General features: G+C 38.7%; 1 non-coding gene and 1 pseudogene across 1 annotated transcript; both read right to left on the reverse strand.

The window, feature by feature from the left end:
• Nucleotides 1–1,458: 1,458 nt before the first annotated feature.
• Nucleotides 1,459–2,095, reverse strand: LOC118654134 (annotated as a pseudogene).
• A 16,836-nt stretch (nt 2,096–18,931) lies between these two features.
• LOC118654806 lies at nt 18,932–19,036 on the reverse strand. Its single transcript, XR_004967073.1, has one exon. It is a non-coding gene; the product is annotated as a U6 spliceosomal RNA (small nuclear RNA).
• Nucleotides 19,037–24,218: the final 5,182 nt, after the last annotated feature.

Below are 24,218 nucleotides of genomic sequence, written 5' to 3' on the forward strand. Positions count from 1 at the left end.
GTGCTGGAAGATTTTTTATTGCTGTTTCAACTTCTTTGGTAGTTATCAGCCTATTCAGGTTTTTTTATTCGTCTTGGTTGAGTTTTGGAAACTTGTATTTTTCTAGGAATATGTCCATTTCTTCTAGGTTGTCCTTTTTGTTAGAATAGAGTTGTTCATAGTATTTTTTTCAAAATCATTTTATTTCTGTGGGATAGGTTATTTCACCTCTTTCATTTCTGATTGTGTGTATTTGGGTCCTCTCTCTTTGCTTCTTGGTGAGCCTGGCTAGAGGTTCATCAATCTTGTTTATCCTTTCAAAGAACCAGCTCTTGGTTTTGTTGATCTTTTGCAGTTTTTTTGTCTCTATGTCATTTATCTCTGCTCTGATCTTTATTATTTCCTTCCTTCTGCTTACACTGGGCTTTTCTTGTTGCTCTCTTTCTAACTCTTTGAGTTGTAGGGTTAGGTAATTTATTACCATTGTTTCTTGTTTTTTGAGGTAGGCTTGTAGAGCTATGAACTTCCCTCTCAAGACTGCTTTCATTATGTCCCATAGATTTTGGATTGTTTTATTTTCATTGTCATTTGTTGCCATGATGCTTTTTATTTCTTTAATCTCTCTGGTAATCCAGTCATTGTTTAATAGCGTGATATTTAGCCTCCAGGTGTTAGATTTTTTAAAATTGTTTTTATTGTAGTTGATTTCTAGTTTTATGCCATTGTGATCTGAGAAGGTGCTTGCTATGATTTCTATCTTCTTGAATTTGAAGAGACTTTGCCTGTGACCCAATGTATGGTCTATCTTTAAAAATGACCCATGTGCACTTGAGAAGAATGTGTATTCTGTGGCTTTGGGGTGAAATATTCAGATGTCAATTAATTCCATCTGATCTAGTGAGTTATTTAGGATTGATGTTTCTTTGCTGATTTTTTGTTTATAGGATTTGTCCAATGGTGATAGTGGGGTATTAAAGTCCCCTACTATGACAGTATTGCTGTCAATCTCTCCCTTGATATCCTCTAGAAGTATTTTTATGTACTTGATTGCTCCTGTATTGGGTGCGTATATGTTTACCAGAGTTATTTCTTCTTGTTAGATTGCTTCCTTTAGTATTATGAAGTGGCCTTCCTTATCTCTTGGTATGTCATTCACTTTGAGATCTAATTTGTCAGATATCAGTATTGCTACCCCAGCTTTTTTTTTTTCATTTCCATTTTCCTGAATAACCTTTTTCCATTCCCTTCACCATCAGTCTGTGTGAGTCCTTTTTTTGAGGTGGGTTTCCTGTAGACAACAGATATATGGGTCATGTTTTCTTATTTACCTGTTACCCTATGTCTTTTGATTGGGGCATTTAATCCATTTACATTTAAACTTATTGATAGGTACTTGTTTGTTGCTATTTTTATTCTTTTTTTTAAAGCAGACATGACTACCATAAATTATTTATTAGGTAAGAATTTTACAAACATTACTTATATTAGCAGTAACGGTGGAGCTGGAGAGTATTGTGCCTTCTCCAAGCTGCACGGTGAGAACCACCAATAATGTGGTGGAACTTGTGGCTCTTCCCAAGGCTATGGCTCTTGCAACCTGCAGATGTCAGCCTTCGCATCACCCTGTGCTTGTGGACTGGTTTGGCGATCCACTGGGTGTCAGGATTTCTTCTGATAGCTTTATGGAATGGATCAATGAGAATAACCTCAAAGAATTTGTACGTGGAACCTTCACCAACCCAGTAAGAATTCAGGACTCTCAGAGCCTCACAGTGGCGTTCAGCTCCCTCCTTGGCAACAGACTGAAGACTTCAAGCAAACTTCAACTGGTTAATATCGTGATGGACAGGCTTGCCGTAGGTCACACCTTTAGGAACAGGGCTCTTGTGGCCACCATGGTGCACACGAATCCGATATATGACATAACCTTGCTTGGCCTTGTAGCCCAGCCTGTGCACTTTGTCTGGCCGGGTGGGGCAGGGGACCCTGTGGAGCGCAGAGAGCTGGCAGTACTGCCAGCAGTGCACCTGGAGAAGGAAGCGTATTACATCGGACTGCTTCTTCCTCCATAGCTCCTGGATGTACTTGTAAGTGCCCATCTTGGTTTACCTGATGGCTGCAGCCAGACGGAAAGGAAGAGCCTCTCTCTCCCATTTTTATTCTTTATGTCTGTGTTCCTTCTTCGCTATTTCTTCTTTTTATAGCAGGCCCTTTAGCAATTCTTGCATTGCTGGTTTGGTGGTAATAAACTCCCTTAGTCCTTTTTTTTTCTGTGAAGCTCCTGATTTCACCCTTAATTTTGATTGATAGCCTTGCTGGGTACAGTATTCTTAGATTCAGACCCTTGATTTGCATGACTTTGTATATTTCATTCCATTTCCTTCTGGCCTGATGTGTTTCTGTTGAGAAATCAGTCGCTAGTCTGATGGGGGATCCTTTATAAAGGGTGTCCCAAAATTCACGCAAGAATTAATTTTGATATAAAACACAGGTTTATAATTAAAAATTGTAAGTTTTTTATTGATTCATAAAGTAGACAGTATAGGGTTATGTATGGAATAGCATATCGGGTAAAGGACCTCCACAGCTTTGCTGGCACATACGCACTCTTTTGTTGAAATTTTCCATGGTCGTTTTGCATAAATGTGGCTGAATTTCATTGTTACAGTGCTCAATTTCCTCCTTCAAGGTGTGGGTGGCCGTGGGCTTGTTGGCATATACCTTAGACTTCAAAAAACCCCAAAGAAAAAAGTCCAACGGTGTTAAATAGCATGATCTGGGCGGCCAATTCTGATCACCAAAACGGAAATTACACGACCAGGAAATGACTCATGCAGTAATTGAATTGTTTCTCGGGCTGTATGGCATGTGGCACCGTCTTGTTGAAACCACATGTCGTCCACATCCATATCTTGCAATTTAGGCACAAAAAAATGGATTATCATGTCACGATAGTGAGCACCATTAACTGTTATGCCTGAGCAACCTCATTTTCGAAGAAGAATGGTCCGATGATGCCTCCAGCCCCAAATCCGCACCAAACAGTGACACGTTGTGGATGCATTTGTTTCTCAACAATCACTCATGGATTTTCTGAACCCCAAATGTGACAATTTTGTCAATTAACCAAGCCATCAAGATGAAAATGAGCCTCAGAGCTGAAGATGATTTTGTTCGAAAAATCAGCATCCACTTGTTGTTGTTCCATAATCCATTCAACAAACTCTATTCGCTGTACTTGGTCAGTAGGCTTCAGTTCTTGAGTCAATTGAACTTTGTAAGCATAAAGATGCAAATCTTTCGTGAGAATACGCTATAGAGAGCTTCTCAAAATGTCCAATTCTTGACCACAGTGCCAAATTGATGTCCCTGGACTCTCAGCAAATCTTTCGTGAGAATACGCTATAGAGAGCTTCTCAAAATGTCCAATTCTTGACCACAGTGCCAAATTGATGTCCCTGGACTCTCAGCAACACTCTCACGAACTGCTTCAATGTTTTGTGTTGAATGACTTGTTGAAGGATGGCCAGAGTGTTTAAGATCACTAATTGATCCAGTATCCCTAAATTTTTTAATTAATCTCTTCACAGTTGATGAAGTTAAATCACTATTTCGACCATATTTTGCACGAAAATTGCAAAATGTAGCTGCCAAACCTTCATTATTTTAAAAATATTGCTCAACAACAAAAACGCATTGTTCTTTCATGTAGCGCTCCATTTTTAATAACCCTGAACTGTCAGCTGTCATGTTATCTTTTTTTGGTTGTTGTAGGCAACACTTTATGGCACAAATGGCGTAAAATTCAAATCTTGCGTGAATTTAGGTAACTTTCTGTCTCTGACTGCTTTTAATATTCTTACTTTGTCGTTGGTGTTTGCCAATTTAATTATAATGTGCCTTGGCGTCGGTCTTTTGAGTTTCATTTTGATTGGGACTCTGTAAGATTTTTGGATATGTGTGAGTTTTTTCTTCCCTATATCAGGGAAGTTTTCTGTCATTATTTCTTCAAACAGGTTTTATATTCCTTGCTCAGTTTCCTCTCCTTCTGGCATCTCTATTATGCGGATGTTGTTTCGTTTTGTGTTGTCCCAAAGTTCCCTTAGGTTCTCCTCCTGTTTTTTAAGTTTTTTTTCTAGATGCTGTTCCTCTTGGGTATTTTTCTTACCTTGTCTTCTAGCTCACTCATGCAGTCCTCTGCTTCTTTTAGTCTACTGTTGATGCTTTCTATTGAGTTCTTTATAGCAACGATGTCATTTTTCATTTCTTCCTTGTTCTTCTTTATTTCCTCTTGGTTCTTACACATATTTTTGAATTTGTCTTCCATTCTTTTCAAGGGCCTTATGACCATTTGTCTGAATTCTTTCTCTGACATATTGCTTGCCTCCATTTCATTTACTTCTTTTTCTGGTGATGCCTCCTTTTCTTTCATATGTGGGCTGTTTCTTTGACTCCCCATGATGTCTCTTCTCCGGGTATCTGGTTATGTAGTGCTCTCTCTACTGCGTTGATTTAATGGCACAAAATACAACACAACAAGGCATAATGCACAAGGCACTGAACCCAAATGTATTCACAATACTAATAATCCCAAATAAAGGTGACCATCAGAGAAAAGAGAATTAGGGCATAAGAAAAAAAAAAGAGTGCAAAAATGATATTGAGAAAATGAAAAAATGTAAGAGAGAAGAGAAAGAGAATAAAAAAGAAGGGGGGAAAATCTATTTATATGGGGAGAAAACTCCAATAGAACAACCACTAATCCCAAAAAATGCAAGCAAAAAAACCCAGAGATGAATGCAAACTACAAACAACAACTAATAACAAGCGAGGAAAGGAAAAACAGAAGCCAAAAAACAAACAAAAACAGAAAAAGGAACCAATCTCACAAACAAGCAAAACCACACACAATCTATTCAACAATCAAGCAAACAACAACAATGGAACAGAAAGAAAGCAAGGCAAAACAAAAAACAAACAAACATAAAAACCTAGAACAAAAAAAACCCCCAAAACAATAACAACAACAAAAACAAACAAAAAAAAAAGGGAAGAGAGAAAAAATTTGGATAGTGATGAAAGAGAAGAGAGAGGTATGTATGGACTTAGAGCAGGGGATCAGAAATTAGATATATAAGTAGGGTGAATTTTTAACAGGGGATAGAAAGAAGGAATAGGGAAAATCTAAAGCAGGAATAGGGTAAGAGAAACAGGACAACAAAAGGGAAAAAGTGAGGAAGAGAGTGTTGGCATAAAGGTAAAGTTGAGATGGAGTAAAATGATGCTAAAGGAAAAATGAAAATAGAATGTAGAACACTAATCCCAAAATAAAATAAAATGACACTTTAAAAACAAGGTAAAATAGTAGTAGTAATAATACTGATTAAACATAAAAATATAATAATTAAAAAGGTAAAATCAAATGAGGAAAAATGAAAAAAATTAGTTTCTTAAGTAAAAAATGGAAAAATAAAAATGTGAAGTAGTGAAGGTCATTCACTTCCTCTACTGTTCTGTTTTGCACGCCTATTTCCTGTCAGGTAGTCAGGACAGTGTTGAAGTTCCCTGGGTTCCACTGATCCTCTGTGTTGTAAGCCACAGTCTTGATTTTCAAGCAGACAATATTTCTTTATTTCTTAGATTCCTTTATTTGTGCTTAAATAAGGGTCAATTTGTGATTCAACCCCTGGGTGGCAGTGTTTCTGGATTGACCTCCGGGGCTATAAGTCCTCTCTAGCCAGTATTTAGATTTTGTTTTCCCTGTCACACTTAATACTGGTTTGGGAGAATGGACTGCCCCAGAGCTGGTTCTCTGATCGTTACTCCCCATTCTGATCCCCAGGTTCCACAAAAACAACTTTCCCCTGCAGTCTCTGTGAGTGTTCCCAATTGGGTGATCCTATGTACTGGGCTTAGTAATCAAAAGCAAGGATTTAAAGAGAAAAAAGAGCCAGAGTAAGTGCACGAACTCGCGACTTTTACCCTCCTGCACTGTGCGCAACTCGTGAATGTCTCTGTGCACGTCTTTTTTTCCCCTGGCACTAAGCAGCTGGCACACTTGGAAAATTTCAAGCTGCCTTTTGTGCTCAGTCCAGCTATGGGTAGATTTTTAGAGTTCCCTTCTGTCAGCAGCCCTGCAGTTCCCTTTCCACATTTGTGGATCACGCTAGCCCCAATGGCTGTGGATTTTGTGGGGTGAAGACTTCTCCCGAACCTCTAGATCCCGCTGTGCGCATTTCTCTCTCCAGCCTGGATCACAGACCTCACCTTTCCCTAGGGCTAGGCAAAATCTGACCTTTCCGTGAGAAGGTTCAGAGCTCATCCAAGTCAGCATATTTGTGCTGCTTGAGATCCGGTGTTCCGGGGTTCACAGCTGGTCCCTGGGTGTTGTGGTTGTAGAGTCCTGGGATGTATAGGCTTCTGATAACAGCCACTCTCTCCTTCAAGATCGTGCGGTCTCCGTGGCAGAGCCAGTCACTCCAGGAGAGATTTCAGCAGCAGTGGAGGCTTCCCGGTCAGGGGGGCCCGGTCTGGCAGTCCCCAACATTCCCTTGGAGTATAGCTGTCCCTCATCCACAAATATACACTCCCTGTATGTCCACACACTCTCCTTTCATTCTCTCACTCACACACTATCTTGCAGTCTGCCTTCCCATTGGCAGCCATCTTCCTGAATTAATATTCTTAAAACCCTCAGAGCAATGCCAGACACATAGCAAATGCTATATAAACATATGTTGTCATTATTGTTACCTTGTCTTATAAATCCGTTACCCTCCTAAAATATATATATAAACAAACTTTTCCAAGTAGGCAGGGATCATTGACTTTTTCCACTGATACATCCTCAGCACCAAGCACAGTGCCTGGCACATGGTAGGCACTGAGCAAATATTTGTTGAATGGATGAATGAATGAATGAATGAATGAAGCACATAACACCTTCTGGGAATGTTTCCTTTAACCTTCACAACAATCTTATGCTGTAGATACTATTAGTATCTATGTCTTACAGATGAGAAAACTGAGGCACACAAGGATTCGGTTGCCTAAAGCCACATAGTTAGTAATTGGTGGAGCTGGGGTTTGAACTCAGGCAGATGTGGCTTTCAACAACTATGTAGTACTGGCATATAAAGGGCACCTAACCCTAGTGCCTGGGAGACTCTATATCCAGCTTTCCCTTGTTCTGACATTCACGGTTTTCCAATGTCAGGCAATGAATAGTAATAGTTTTAATTTATTTATTTTTTTTAAAAAAATTAAACCTTTATTGTTCAGATTATTACAGTTGTTCCTCTGTTTCCCCCCCATAGCTCCCCTCCACCTGGTTCCCACCACACCCTCTGCCCTTACCACCCACCCGGCCTCATCCATAGGTGTACGATTTTTGCCCAGTTTCTTCCCCCACACCCCTTTCCCCCCGCCCAAGAATATTCAGTCCACTCCCTTTCTATGCCCCTGATTCTATTATATTCACCAGTTTATTCTGTTCATCAGATTATTTATTCACTTGATTTTTAGATTTACTCGTTGATAGATGTGTATTTGTGGTTCATAATTTGTATCTTTACCTTCTTCTTCTTCTTCCTCTTCTTAGAGGATACCTTTCAGCATTTTATATACTACTGGTCTGGTGGTGATGAACTCCTTTAGCTTTTTCTTATCTGTGAAGCTCTTTATCTGACCTTCAATTCTGAATGATAGCTTTTCTGGGTAAAGTAATCTTGGTTGTAGGTTCTTGCTATTCATCACTTTGAATATTTCTTGCCACTCCCTTCTGGCCTGCATAGTTCCTGTTGAGAAGTCAGCTGACAGTCATATGGGTTCGCCGTTGTAGGTAACTGACTTTTTTTCTCTTGCTGCTTTTAAGATTCTCTCTTTGTCTTTTGCTCTTGGCATTTTAATTATGATGTGTCTTGGTGTGGTCCTCTTTGGATTCCTTTTGTTTGGGGTTGTCTGCACTTCCTGGACTTGTAAGTCTATTTCTTTCACCAGGTAGGGGAAGTTTTCTGTCATTAATTCTTCAAATAGGTTTTCAATATTTTGCTCTCTCTCTTCTTCTGGCACCCCCATAATTTGGATGTTGCTACACTTGAAGTTGTCCCAGAGGCTCCTTACACTATCTTCATGTTTTTGGATTCTTTTTTCTTTTTGTTTTTCCAGTTGGGTGTTTTTTACTTCTTCGTATTTCAAATCTTTGACTTGATTCTTGAGATCCTCTAGACTGCTGTTGGAACTCTGTATAATATTCTTTATTTCAGTCAGTGTATGCTTAATTTCTAGTTGGTCCTTGTTCATATACTTGAGGGTCTTACTAGGTTTCTTGAGGGTCTCACTAAATTTATCAGCGGTTTCTAGAAAATTCTTGAAAAACCTTATAACCGTGGTTTTGAACTCTATATCCTGTAGTTTGCTTTCCTCCATTTCTGTCATTTGTGATCTGTTTCTTTGTCTCCACATTTTTTATGCTTCCCTGTATAGATAGAGTGGTTTTCTGTGCTAGATGTCCTATAGGGCCCAGTGGCTCAGCATCCCCAATTACCTGAGGTGGACACTCTTGATGCACTCCTTTGTGGGCTTTGTGCACAGTCTTGTTGTAGTTAAGCCTTGATCATTGTAGGTATCACTGGGAGGAATTAACCTCCAGGCCAATTGGCTGTGAGAATCAGCTGTGTCTGCAGTGGGAGAACTTCTGTGTTGAAGACACCCTTCTGGGGCAAGACTTGCTTCAGTGGGGCTTTGGTGCTCACTGAGTCTGCCCCCTGAGTGTGTCCCTTATGGATCTGAGGAGTTGTAATCTGGATGGTCCCACTCTGACCACTGGGTACACTGGCTCTTGGATCTATAAGGAGTTGCTAATTTAGCCTCTGCCTGAGGCTACCCAGCAGGAGCTACGAGGAGATCTGCAGATTCCCCTTCCTTGTTTGGGGTTTGGAGGTGCCCAAATGAGGCCCAGCTGTGAAGCAATGCAAGCTGCTGTGGGGCCTTGAGCCTTCTTTTGGATGTTCTGGGTCTCTCTGACCCAGCTGCAGTTTGTTAGGTAATTTTAGATTGCGAAGGGCCAGGCCATTCATATGCAAAAGCCTCTGCGCACAGCTTGGGTGGGGCGGGGTCTCAGAGAATCAACAGGGTGGAGCAAACAACTATGGCAGATCCTCAGTCCTACCCTAAGAGGTTCCGCGTCTCAGTGTCCTGGTAATTGCTGCAAGCACCTCTGAGAGAAAGCCGCCCTCAAGTTCCGCCTGATGCCAGACAGTACAGTTTCTCCCCATATGAGTCTGGGTCCCCAGAGACTCGCCCGGAACTGAAGTTCAGAGCAGTCGGGAGCTTGAGACTCCCTCCCGATTGAAAAAGACAACCGCGTCCTCAGTTGCCAGCCTTTTCCGCGTGCTCCTCCGTACCTCTGCACTTTACTTCTGCACCTCCTCTGAGTCTCAGTGTGCTTTTCTCTTTCCTTCTAGTTGTAGAATTTCCACTCAGCCAGCCTTCCTGTGGTTCTGGATGATGTCCGTTTTGTCTTTTAGTTGTATTTTTGAAGTGGTTGTGCGAGGCAGCAATTTCCGGTGTTTACCTATGCGGCCATCTTGGTTTCTCTACAATAGTAATAGTTTTTAAACGACTGACATATCATCCTGGCCTGTTTGGCTCAGTGGATAGAGAGTCGGCCTGAGGACTAAAGGGTCCCAGGTTCAATTCCAGTCAAGGGCACATACCTTGGTTGCAGGTTCCCTGGCCCTGATCAGGATGCGTGCAGGAGGCAACCGATCGATGTGTCTCTCTCACATTGGTGTTTCTCTCGGTCCCTCCCTCTCCCTTCTACTCTCTCTAAAAATCAATGGGAAAATGTCCTTTAGTGAAAATAAAGGAAGGAAGGAAGGAAGGAAGGACTGTTCTTGCTATATAAGAAGTACTTAATAAGTCTTAGCCATTGGTAGTAGCAGGAGAATGTAATACGTTGTTATAGAGGTAAAACTCATCTCTGGTGTCAGAAGTTAGAATAATGGTTACTACAGGTGAGATAGTGACTGGAAAAGGGCACCAGGCTGGCCTCTGGGGTGTATTCTATTTCTTGATCTGGGCACTGGCTACATGAATGCATTTTTTGGTGAAAAATCATGAAGATGTACACTTAAGATTTGCATATATTTTCTGTTTGTGTACCTCAATAAAATTTTTATTTGAAAACAACTTAATCCAACCTCATATCACTTTCTCATAATTTTTCATTGCTTTTCTTAAATTTCTCCCAACTCTAATTTATTCAAGTAATGATTTCTGACCACCTCAATGTGCCTGACATTGGGGCTAAGTGCTAGAAGTGTTCAGGTAAACACATGTTAATTTTGCAGTTATGGAACTATTTACAAACTAAGGGTGGTCCCTGATGAAGAATTGCTCACTCAGATGGGAAAGGGTTTTGAGTCAAGACGTCTTAAGCTCCTTGGAAGTTGAATCATCTGAGCTGGGTCTTGAAAGTTGAATAGTAGTTCTCCAGGCAGACAAAAGAGGTAAAAGCAGAGGGAATAGTATGTGCAAAGGCACAGAAGCATGAAAGAGCATGACAGGTTGCAACATGAAAAATAAATTAGATATAGTGGATCTTAAAACACAAGGCAGTAGGTGGGAAAAGCTGGAGTGAGAGTAAGGCTCAGAAAAAAACATAATACTTGTAGGTGAAAGTGACTTTGGTTAAACATATTAAAATATTTAAAAATCCAAATAGGTATATTCATATAGTTAGTATACCTTACTAAATCATTCCGTTTGATTCAGGAAATATTTACTGATTTATCTGCAACATGTCAGGTAAGTGTGCTAAATACTGAGCACTCAAAAATTAGATCAGTGAACCCTGAGCCCAAGAAACATGGAGAAAACCAAAGCACATGTACCAAGGTACATGTTTATCAAATTGCTTAAAACCAGTGGTAGAGAAAATCTTAAAAGGAGAGAGAGAGAGAGAGAGAGAGAGAGAGAGAGAGAGAGAGAGAGAGAGAATATTTACATACAGAGGACAGGAGATTTCTCATCACTAAAATGCAAGCCAGCCCTGGCCTCTGTGGCTCAGTTGGTTGAGTGTCATTCCATGCTTGAAAGGTTGGTTGGGGCACATACCGAAGTTGGGGGGTTGATTTCAGGTTGGGGTGCCTGCGGGAGACAACAGATATCAATGTTTCTCTATCTCTCTCCCTCTCCCTTCCTCTCTCTCTAAAAATCAATAAAACTATTTAAAAAATCTAAGGTCTCTTCTTATTAAAAAGACAAGAAAGAAAAATGCAAGTCAGAAGGCAATGCAACATCTTGAAAATAGTGACAGAAAAAAGTCAACCTAGTAAATATATCTTTCAAAACAGAGGTAAAATGCTTTTCAGATATACAAAAGCTGAAAGACTTAATCACCAGAAGACCTGAACTCCAAGAAATGTTAAAAGGAAGTCCTACAGTGCTGTTACAATATGAAAACCTAGATCTACACAAAGGAATGCAGAGCACTGGAAATAGTAAATATGTGGGCAGGTAAAATGCCTTTTTTTCTTATAACTTAAATCTCAAAGACAGCAAGAGTTTAAAGCAAAAATGATCAATATTTTGTGGATTTCTAACAAGTAAATGTAAAACATATGCCCAAAATAGTGTAAATGTTGGAAGGGAAGAAATGGAAGCATAATATTGCATGGTTCTGTACTACGTGTATCATATAGCTCTTGACCGTAAAATCTAATAAGTAAAGCATGTATACAGATAGTTCTCACTTTGCTTGGTTGCAATATGCACAAACTTCAGTTACCACTGTTAGGTTAAATAACACCAATTATTGTATAAATACAGACTTAATGCTAGCTTATCAGTACACATATAAGTACTTAAATAAGAGATGTGCATCATGATCAATTACCAATCACATCACTTCTTTACCAGTTTGTTGGCAATTAGTCACTTCACAGTTATTATTCAGCCTATGCACAGACAGCAAAGTGTGTACTTTTGTTGATTTCATGAAACCCAGTGTTAAATCCAAGTGACATTTTAAAAAATGAATAAGAAGCCAGGCCAGAATGGCTCAGTTCATTGGAGCATCATCCTATGCACTGGAAGGCCGAGAGTTTGATTCCCAGTCATGGCACATACCCAGGTTTTGGGTTCAATCCCTGTTTGGAGCACATACAGAAAGCAACCCATCGATGTTTCCTCTCACATCAATGTATCAATGTCTCTCTCTCTCTCTCTCTCTCTCTCTCTCCTACTCTCTCCCCTCCCTCTCTCTCTCTGTATGTCCTTGAGTGAGGATTTAAAAAATTGCCCTGACTGGTGTTTCTAAGTCAGTGGTTCTCATCCTTCCTAATGCCGCGACCCTTTAATACAGTTCCTCTTGTTATGGTGACCCCCAACCATAAAATTATTTTTGTTGCTACTTCATAACTGTAATTTTGCTACTGTTATGAATCGTAATGTAAATATCTGATATGCAGGATGTATTTTCATTGTTCGCGACCCACAGGTTGAGAACCGCTGTTCTGAGTGGTTAGAGCATCAGCCTGTACATCAGAATCTCAGGTTTGATTCTGGTCAAGGGCATGTACCTGGGTTGAGGGTTTACTCCCCGTCCCTGGTTGGGGCACTTTCAGGAGGCAACCAGTTGATGTGGATGTGTCTCACATCTCTCTCTCTCCCCACCCCCCCTTTCCTTCCCTCTGGTTCACTCTCTCTGAAAATCAATGAGAAAAATATCATCCAGTGAGGATTAACAACAACAAAGAATAAAAAAAGAGAATTGGCCAACAATTCTTTTGCACGTGGACACCCAGCAGTCCCAGAACCATTTGTTAAAGAGATTATTCTTTCTTCATTGAATGTATTGGAATCCTTATAAAAAATCAATTTACTGTAAATTTTAGAGTATATTTCTTCACTTTCAGTTCTCTTTCATTGATCTATATGTCTACCTTTATATCAGTACCACACTGTCTTGATTACTGTAGCTCTACAGTAAGTTTTGAAGATGGGAAATGTGAGTACTTCAACTTTGTTCTTCTTTTTCAAGATTGTTTTGGATATTTTGATCTCTTTTATTTTCCATATTAATTTTAGGGTCAACTTATCAATTTCTGCAAAGAAGCTAGCTAAGATTTTTTAGGAATTGTCTTGAATCTATAAATCAAGTTGGGTTGTATGCTATTTTATGCTATATACTTTCTCCACTTTTTGCCTTTCAACATTTTTTGCTCCACTGTGTTTTTAATATTTCTCAATAAACAACTTAACTGACAATCTTTGTTCATTTTAGCTACTTAATATTTGGGTTAAATCTACCACCTTATTTTTGTGTTATAAGTTCCTCTTTCCCATGTTCCTTTTCTTTCTTTCTCACCTTATCTTATTCCACAGTTTATTTCTTTCCCAATTTCAAGCTTTTACCCTCTAATTTTACTTTTAAATGGTCATCCCTCACATTGCAATATGAAATCTTACAAAAATTTTAAACTAATCAATACTCTTTATCCAGACAACATAAGAAACTTAAAATGCTAGACTAATTTACTGCTCCCTCTCAATGTGTGTTAATGTTGTATTTCAATTCTATATATTTATATACTTCAACCCTCTAAGACTTATTTACTTTTATACAGTTAATATTTATTTAGGTTTATCCATTTATTTTTCACATGCTTTGCTCTTCTCTCCTATCTGCATCTCTGATATCTGAGATGACTTTTATTCTACCTTTGAGATGTCCTTTATTGAAGTTCTACTGGTGGCATGTTCTCTATATTTCACTCTCTTCCTTGAAATGTGCTTTTGCAAGCTATACAATTATAAGTTGGTAGTTGTTTTCTGTTCGCACATTAAAGCTATCATTCAATTGTCGGAGGAACCAAGATGGCGGCATAGGTTAACGCCGGAGTTTGCTGCCTTGAACAACTACTTCAAAAGTGAAACCAAAAAACGGAACGGACATCACCCAGAACCACAGGAACGCTGGCTGAGTGGAAGTCCTACAACTAGGAGGAAAGAGAAACGCATACGGACACTCAGAGGAGTCGCAGTGCTGAAGTCAAATTCTGAGGTGCGGAGTGCGCGAGCGGGCTGGCGGCGGAGGGCGCGGTTGGAGTTTTCAATCGGGAGGGAGTCGCAGACTCTGAGCTCCAGATCCGGGCGAGTCTTTAGCGACCCAGACTCAAACGGGAGAAGCGGGACTGTCTGGCTTCGGTCAGAGCGAGTGCAGCTTTCTCTCTGAGCTTTGCAGCGGGTGCTGGGACTCAGAGAGGCAGAGCCCCTGGGGACAGGACTGAGAGCCGCCATAACTGCTCTCTCCGGCCCACCCTGTTGATCCTGTGCGACCCGCCCCGCCCAAGCCCTGCACAGAGGCATTTGCTGGATAGCCTCAGGCAAAACCTAGATTAGCACCTCCCTAGAGGACAGAAGTTCTCTCATTGCAGACACAGCTGATTCTCATAGCCACTTGGCCTGGAGGTCAAACCCTCCCTGGTATTAGCTACAACAATCAAGGTTTAACTATAAGACTGCGCACAAAGACCACTAGGGGGTGCACCGAGGAAGCATAACAAAATGCGGAGACAAAGAAACAGGACAAAATTGTCAATGGAAGATAGAGAGTTCAGAACCACACTTTTAAGGTCTCTCTAGAACTGTTTAGAAGCCGCCGATAAACTTAATGAGATCTACAAGAAAACTAATGAGACCCTCGATGTTATATTGGGGAACCAACTAGAAATTAAGCATACACAGTCTGAAATAACGAATATTATACAGACTCCCGACAGCAGACCAGAGGAGCGCAAGAATCAAGTCAATGATTTGAAATGCGAGGAAGCAAAAAACACCCAACCGGAAAAGCAAAATGAAAAAAGAATCCAAAAATGCGAGGATAGTGTAAGGAGCCTCTGGGACAGCTTCAAGCGTACCAACATCAGAATTATAGGGGTGCCAGAAGATGAGAGAGAGCAAGATATTGAAAACCTATTTGAAGAAATAATGACAGAAAACTTCCCCCACCTGGTGAAAGAAATGGACTTACAGGTCCAAGAAGCGTGGAGAACCCCAAACAAAAGGAATCCAAAGAGGACCACACCAAGACACATCATCATTAAAATGCCAAGAGCAAAAGATAAAGAGAGAATCTTAAAAACAGCAAGAGAAAGAAACTCAGTTACCTACAAGGGAATACCCATACGACTGTCAGCTGATTTCTCAACAGAAACTTTGCAGGCCAGAAGGGAGTGGCAAGAAATATTCAAAGTGATGAATACCAAGAACCTACAACCAAGATTACTTTATCCAGCAAAGCTATCATTCAGAATTGAAGGTCAGATAAAGAGCTTCACAGATAAGGAAAAGCTAAAGGAGTTCATCACCACCAAACCAGGATTATATGAAATGCTGAAAGGTATCCTTTAAGAAGAGGAAGAGGAAGAAAAAGGTAAAGATACAAATTATGAACAACAAATATGAATCTATCAACAAGTGAATCTAAGAATCAAGTGAATAAATAATCTGATGAACAGAATGAACTGGTGATTATAATAGAATCAGGGACATAGAAAGGGAATGGACTGACTATTCTTGCGGGGGAAAGGGGTGTGGGAGATGCGGGAAGAGACTGGACAAAAATCGTGCACCTATGGATGAGGACAGAGGGTGGGGAGTGAGGGCGGAGGGTGGGGCGGGAACTGGGAGGAGGGGAGTTATGGGGGGGAAAAAAGAGGAACAAATGTAATAATCTGAACAATAAAGATTTAATTTAAAAATAAATAAATAAAAATAAAAATAAATAAAATAAAAAATAAATAAATAAAGCTATCATTCAATTGTCTATTGGCTCCAATGTTGCTGTTGGGAATTAGCTGTCAGCAGTCTAGTGTTTTTCCTTTCTTTGAAAGTAATCTGTCTTTTCTCTTTGGCTGCTCTACTGTGGTGTCTCTTCTCAGTTCTGAAAGCTCTCAACTATTTCTTTTGTCTCCTTTCCTTCTAGAACTCTAATTTATACCTGAGTCGATAACTCTAAATTCCAAGTTTCTTTCTTGTTTGCTGCCTTTTATCTTTTTTAAACATTTTTTATTGATTTCAGAGAAAGAGGAAGGGAGAGGGAGAGAGAGATAGAAACATCAATGTGAGATAAATACCAACATCAATTGGCTCCCTTCTGCACGCCCCCTGCTTCGGATCGAGCATGAAACCTGGGCATGTGCCCTGACCCAGAGTGGATCCAGCAATCTTCTGGTACATGGGTCAATGCTCAACCACCAAGCCACACTGGCTGGGATCTTTTATCTTTCTTCAGAAAAAAACTTGATTATAACATGTACTAGATGTTATATTATACAACTTGATTTGAAACTTACCAAACAACAGCAAAACCTGGCTAGAAAATCATTTTATACCCTCTTTCATATACAGTAGTCCTCCCTTATCCATAGTTTCTCTTTTGCTGTTTCAGTTACCCATGGTTAACTGTGGTCCGAAAATATTAAATGGGAAATTCCAGAAATAAATGATTCATACATTTTAAATTGCCTGCCGTTATGAATAGTATGATGAAGTCCCTCACCATTCTGCCCCATCAAACCTGGGATATCAATCATCCCTTTGTCCAGCTTATCCATGGTGTATATGCTATCCACCCATTAGTCACTTAGAAGCTGTCTTGCTTATCAGATCGACTGTCATGCTATCACAGTGTTTGTGTTCAAGTAACACTTATTTTACTTAATAATAGCCCCAAAGTGCAAAAGTAAATGAGGCAATTCAAATATACCAAAGAAATGCCATAACTTACCATCTTTAAATGAAAAATTGAAAGTTCTCAACTTAATAAGAAAAAAATCATGCTGAGTTTGCTAAGATCTATGGTAAGAACAGAACTTCTATCTGTGAAATTGCATAATTTATAAATTAAACTTTATTATAGGTATGTATGTATAGGAAAAAACATAGTATAAATAGGATTCAGTATTATCTGTGTTGTCAGGCATACTGAGGGTCTTGGAACTTGTGCTCCAGGGATAAGGGAGACTACTATATTCTCTTTGCCTCTCTGTGCTTATTTTTTTTAGGAATTTCTACTTTATATTTTTAAATAATTTATTTTTAAATTGAGATATTATTGACATATAACATTATATTAGTTTCAGGTGTACAACATAATGATTTTATATCTGTATATAGTGTATATAGTGTAAAGTGATCACCACCATAAGTTCAGTTATCATCTATCATTACCACAGTTACAGATTTTTTCTTATAATAACTTTTAAGACCTATTCTCTTATGAATAACTTCTTCTAAAATGTCTTCCAGCCCTAGCCGGTTTGGCTCAGTGGATAGAGTGTCGGCCTGCGGACTGAAGGGTCCCGGGTTCGATTCTGGTTAAGGGCATGTACCTTGGTTGTGGGCACATCCTCAGTAGGGGGTGTGCAGGAGGCAGCTGATCGATGTTTCTCTCTCACTGATGTTTCTGACTCTCTGTCCTTCTCCCTTCCTCTCTGTAAAAAATCAATAAAATATATTTAAAAAAATAAAAGTAAAATGTCTTCCAATTCACTAATTCTCCAATTAATTGTGTTTAATTTGCTGTTAATCTCTTCAATTGATTAAGTTCTTAATTTCAATCATTTTTTTTTTTTTTACTTCTGGAAGATCATTGAATAAATTTTCAAATATGGTAATTTTTAAGAATTTTTTGTCCTCCACACACATATTTATTTCTTTAAACATAGTAAGCATAGTTCTACATATCCTCTGTTTAATCATCCCAGTATCTAAATTACTTCAGGATGTGGCTCTGTCATCTTACTTTTGCCAATTCTCACTTGTGGTGGTAATTCAATTGCTTGGTTGATTATTAACTCTTTTGAGTGAGCTGCTCACTTTCCTTATAACATAATTTGAATAAATTAATTGAGATCTAGGACAAAGGTGAATTTCTTCAGAAAGGATCTGTGTTTACATTGCTTTTGCTAAGTGTTTGGGAACACTCCCTTAACAGACCGGCTCAGGATCACTTAAAGTTTTTTTTTTATCCTCATCCAAGGATATGGTATTTTGTTGTTGTTAGTTTGTTTTAAATTCTCACCTGAGGATTTGTATACAGAGATAGAGATGGGAGAGGGAGAGGGAGAGGGAGAGGGAGAGGGAGAGGGAGAGGGAGAGGGAGAGGGAGAGATCGGTTGCCTCCCATACTCCCTCTGACCAGGGATAGAACACAAAACCTATGTGTGTGTCCTGACTAGGAATCACATTTGCAACCTTTTGGTATAATGGACAATGCTCCAACCAACTGAGCCACCTGGCCAGGACTCACTTTAAATTTATGACTAGAGATTTCTTAAATAACTCAGGCAGTGGGAATTGGGACTGCATGATGACAAACTGTAGGCCGAATTTTTCCTCCCTGTTCTGCTTAGCACCACAAAGGAAATATTCCTTTGTAGTTCCTGGGGAAAGTTGGTGCAAAAACAAGTTAATTTCTCCTTCACTGGGGGTTTATTCATATTGGACACCAATTAAATGGGGGAAAAGACTGCTATTAGACTTTCCACTTTTAATTGGCTGCATGACTTGTGACTTGTTTTGGGTGGCTTTTGCAAAGTTGAAATCCTCAAATTCCCCCAATTCTACAATGGTCTTCAGCACAGAGCTGATGTCATTACTTTGCTTCTTTTTGTTATCACAGTCTCTTAGGATTTATCTTGATAATTCCTTACCTTACAAATCTTTGAGGCTTTTTATCTTTTCAAATATTTTAATTGATTTTTAGAGGGAGAGGAAGTGAGTGGGAGAGAGAGAGAAATATCAATGTGAGAGCAGAACATCACTCCTCCCATTGGGGATTGAACCCGAAATTCCGACATGTGCCCTGACTGGGACTTGAATCAGCAACCTTTTGGTGTACGGGAGGATGCCCAACAGACAAAACCACACTGGCCACAGCAAAAATATGGAATGCTTCACAAACTTGTGTTTCATCCTTGAGCAGGGACCATGCTAATCTTCTCTGTATCTTTCCACTTTTACTATTGTGCTGCCAAAGCGAGCCCCCTTTCAAGGCTTTTAAATAGATGTTTTCTTATCTGTTAACCATTACTTTTTGTGTTCAGAAGTAATGACATTCCAGAAACAGAAAACCTATACTCCCTCTTTGGTCTACTTCAATATAGCTTCTGGATCCACTAAAACTCCTTTACAAAGGTCAGAAATGATCGCTAAGTTGCCATGTTGATTAGACATACTTTTCATTCCTACCTAATTCAACCTCTTGGCAGTTTCTGACACATCTAATTATTCCTTTTCTCTTGGAACCAGTTTCTGGCTTTTACAACACCTCACTTTTCTATACAACTCTTCAATTACCATTCCTCAGGGCTCAGATCTGGGTCTTCTGATTTCTACATTTCTTCTGCCCCCACTCTGCCTTAAACTTACTAACATCTCTTTCTTACATTACTTTAATAGCTTTCTCATTGGATGTCCTCTGCCGACTCTTCTCTCCAACCAATCTATTCTCCCCATAGCAGCAAGAGTAATTTAAAAAAAAATGAAAATTAGATCATGTCATTTTGCCTGGGTCAAACCCTTTAAAGTACTGCATTTGAACCTTAGATAAATTGCAAGCTATTTAACACTGCCCATAAAACAGTATGATCTGAATCCTGCTTATATATCCATAATTGTCCTCTTATACAATACTACAGACAAACTGACCTTTTTTTAGTTACTCAACATGTTATTCTTTCCCACCTTAGATCCTTGACATGCTGTTTCTTCTTCCTGGAATATTATTTCTGTGCTCTTTGCATGGTTTACTTCTACTCATATTTCATATCTCACTTTAACTGTTACTTTCTGAGACTTTCTCTGACCAACTAATCCAGTGGCATCCTGTACTTTTCCTTTAGAAAATGTGTCATAATTTGTGATTAAACATTTATTACAAATTTATTTATTTAAGTTCTTTCCCCACAATTATCTTTACCAGTAAATGCCAGGAACATGGAAGCCCTATTTGCTATTTTCCCAGTCTACACCCAGGACTTAGCATAGTGTTTAACACATAGTAGGAGTCCAAAAAGCATATGTTAAATCATTGATTTTTTATCTCTTTAAGGAAACCTACATGAAATTACAATTATAATTAGAAATTACATGTTGATTACAGACAGAACCAAGGCATATGAGTTATATGATAATAATACTCATAGAGATCAGGCTAAAATTAAGACATATCTGAGAATAGACCCATAACGCTTAAATCCTTATAGCCTAGAGTACTTTCCCCTGATTAATATTTAATGAGTAAAACCAGCACCTTCCTCAATAACTTAATACATGGCTTTTTATTATTGTTATTTATACTTTATTTAAAGCAAGTAAATAATCATCTACAAGTAGCATGCTTCTCATGCTGACTTGCAAATTCATTATTTGGAACTCTGAAAAGATTTTCCACACATCCAACATTATGTACAGTGGTTAGGTTCCTTTGGTTAGTCCATAATGCTTAATTTATTATTCATTCATCCATTTAAAAATATTAATTGAACATCACTTTGTGCCAGGATCTGTTCTAGCACTGAGGATACAATAATCAAATAGAAAAAAATCTTGATTGTGGTGATGATTTTATGAGTTTATACATGTGGCAATAATTATTAGATACAGTTTTAATATGTACAGTTCATTTTATGTCACTTATGCCTCAATAAAGCTGTTTAAAAAGTGGTTTTAAAAATTATAACTAGAATCTATTTTGTTTATCAGTTTATTTTGTTTGTTAGAGTCCACATGTAAGTGAGACATGGAAGCATGCAACAGACTGAGGATCCTCAGAGGGAAGGGGAGGAAGGGAAGAGATTAACCAATCAATATGGTTAATATGGACACAGACAATAGTGGGGTGAAGGCCTGGGGAGGGGACAGGAGTGGGAAGGAGGAGACCAATGGGGGGGGGGACATCTGTAATACTTTTAACAATAAAGATAAATTTTAAAAAAATGTTGTGACTAGTAGATGAATAAGTTCTGGAGAGCTAATGTACAGAATAGTGATTATAGTCAACAATACTGTATTATATACTTCAAAGTTGCTAAAAGACTAGATCTTACGTGTTCAAACCACAAAAAGAAATGGTAATTATGTGACATGATGCAGGTGTTAGATAACACTACAGTGGCAATCATTTTGAAATATATGAATGTATCCAATCAGTATGCTGTATGCCTTAACTTACACAATGTTATATGCCTTATCTCTCAATAAAAAATAAAATAAAGCAAAGGGGAAAAAAGCATTCTGGAGAGAATTAAGGGAGATGGTAGGATAAGATAGTATTAAAATTTCTAGGGAGGAGAGGACGTAAGTTTTGGAAACAAAACTTTGTTGCATTGTTATGATTTGTTTGCAGTTGTAATAATTTATTTTTTAGTATGTTTTATTGATTTGAGAGGGAGGAAGGGAGAGGGAGAGATAGAAACATCAATGAATAGAGAGAATCATCGATCTGCTGCCCCCTGCATGCCCTCTACTGGGGATCTAACCGGAAACCCAGGCATGTGCCCTGACTGGAATTGAACCAATGGCCTCTGGGTGCATGGGTCCATGCTCAACCACTGAGCACATCGGCCGGGCCACAATAAATTATTTTTAAATCTCAGATTACACTTAAGGAGGACATGTTATCAAAAGAGGCACAGGTTTTGCCCTCTCTCTCTCCCTCTCTGTCTAAAAATCAATAAAAAGCAAAACGAAACAAAAATAAACAAAAAAATTCTCTGCTTGTATATTGTAGAAAATTTTGGAATGAATTCCTTTTTTTGATCCTCAGGGAGAGGGAGAGATGGAAACATCAATGATGAGAGAGAATCATTAATTGGCTGCCTCCTGCATGCCCCACAATGGGGATCCAGCTGCAACCCAGGCATGTGCCCTGACCAGGAATCGAATCCAGAACCTTTCAGTCTGCAGGCCGATGGTCTATCTACTGAGCCACACCAGCCAGGCTTAATATACACTGTGAGTGAGGTTGAGCATTTTCTTATGTTTTACTGGATAATTGTATTTTTTTTTAAGAAGCACTTCGCTAAAGAGAGTTGAAAATGAATGGATATATATATATACACCACTTTGGTGGAACACAGCTGTTATAGTAAATAAAATATACTTCCATGTTACTTGCACTTTAAAAAAATAAAATTTTTCTATTGCTAATATCAATGTGAAAAGTACAGAGACAAGAACAATAGAAATACAGTGTTCTGGCATTTAAAAAAATCGACCAATGATCTGTAATGTGCCATGGGCAGTAAAACATATGGTGGGAATTAAGATTTTCAGAGGGATAGAAAGGATGGCTTGTTTCTTTCACTGGCTTGTTTCTTTCACTGGCTAAAAGGTTATGACCCAGCATGCACCATATGACCTGTCAGAACCTACTGACCCACCAATTATCCTGTGGAAAATGGAACTCAGTAACTCTTCCTAATTTTCACCCAAATCTGTAGCTCCTGCTGTGTTCCCCATCTCTGTTAAAGGCATCAAATCTATCCAGCCTGCCAAACTAGAAATCTTGGGGGTGTCACTATTTCTTCTGCTGCTCTAGGCAGCTGCTCCCCGCCCTCACTTCTATTACTGGGTGTTTGTGAGAATGAAACATGTACCATGGCTGTAAGTGCCCAGCACAATGTCAGGCAGGCAGTGATCAGAAAAGGGACTTATTTCATTCTTTCATCTTGTGCAGTTTTTGCTTTATCCAACAGTTCCATCCCCAACAACAACAAAACCCCCAAAACAACCACAAAACGTTTAAAGTAATGCCTTCTTATCAGTGATCTACAGCTTTCCACATGGTTTACCTAAGCTTCTGCCCTACTTATTAAACTGTATACCTGGAGGAACTGGTGTTTAGGACACTCACCTTTCACTAGGCAAGAATAATAGAGTTGTCCATGTGGAATACATTAATTGAAAAATACCCTAATCTTTTTACTTTATAAATAGAAAGGATGCTAATTTCTTCTCTTCTTACAGATCAGTATTGTTATTTTAAACTTTAGTTTGGAAGGAAAATTAGATGGAATGCTCTCAGAGAGATTTTAGAAGGGAGGTCATATGAAAGCAAAGGCAGAATGTCTAAATGGTGATGGGAAGTGAAATAAAAATCTACAACCATCACTTCCTGACCTAGTTATAAGTTATCAGTATCTCTTTGACCACAAAGCATATGTCAGGCCCATGTCTTCCACTATCTTCTGTTGGTGGGTGCTCAGAGACTACAAATTCACTTTAATATGTATATTATCCTCAGAAAAACATAATAAAGAACATAATGGACTGCTTCTAAAAATAATATGCATTTCAAAACAAAATGTTATGAGGTTTCAATTATGTGCGATTTCAGATTATCTCTGCCACTGCTCTGGAGGGTTGCATTTTTTTTTTCCAGCTTCCTAGCCCTTGAAAACATGTATTTAGTTAAGGTCCCTCTGGGGAATCTCCAAATGGGAAAGTTTCTGTTGTTTGTGAGTGAGAAATGCATGTATTTCCTTTGACAAAAAGGAGAACATTAATGCTTGACAATTTACAGATCATTTTAAAATGTGTTTCTACCCCCAAACATTGACCAGTCAGCAAAAATATTTCTAGCACCTATTGGCAATAAGCATGAATCATTTCAAAAAGTTTAGTTCTTAACTACTGGTCTCAGAAATATTTTAAAGTCTTAAAAAATTAAAAGTATTTTTTTAAGTTAGAAAAGTAGTTAAAGTCTCTCTCTCTCAATTTTCCTATAAAGTCCAACCCTTTCTCCAGGCGTTATCATTGTTAGCAATTTCTAAAAAATACTTTTTAAAAATAACATATACAAATATATGTACATATATATATATTTATCCCCTCTTGTTTACCTACATGAGAATATTATTCATATTGTCCTACATTATTTTTCACTTACTATATCTTAGAGATTGTTCTATAACAGGTCTATCTGCCTTTCTATCTCTCTCTTTTTTTTAGTAATACAATAGTATTCCATTGACTGACATTATATTACTTTATCAAGAGACTTTATCAAATTCAGGTTTAATGTTTAGGCAAGGACACAAGATGGTGCTGAGTACTTCCCTCAAGAGGCCACAAGAAATTTGGTATATAGGTGGAAGTTTGTTGGATACATTCCTCTTAGTGAAATTGCTTGTTACATTTTTTATTTTGATGGCTATTACCAA

The sequence above is a fragment of the Myotis myotis genome, unplaced genomic scaffold (assembly GCF_014108235.1).
Source record: "Myotis myotis isolate mMyoMyo1 unplaced genomic scaffold, mMyoMyo1.p scaffold_m19_p_4, whole genome shotgun sequence".
Lineage (NCBI taxonomy): Eukaryota > Metazoa > Chordata > Mammalia > Chiroptera > Vespertilionidae > Myotis > Myotis myotis.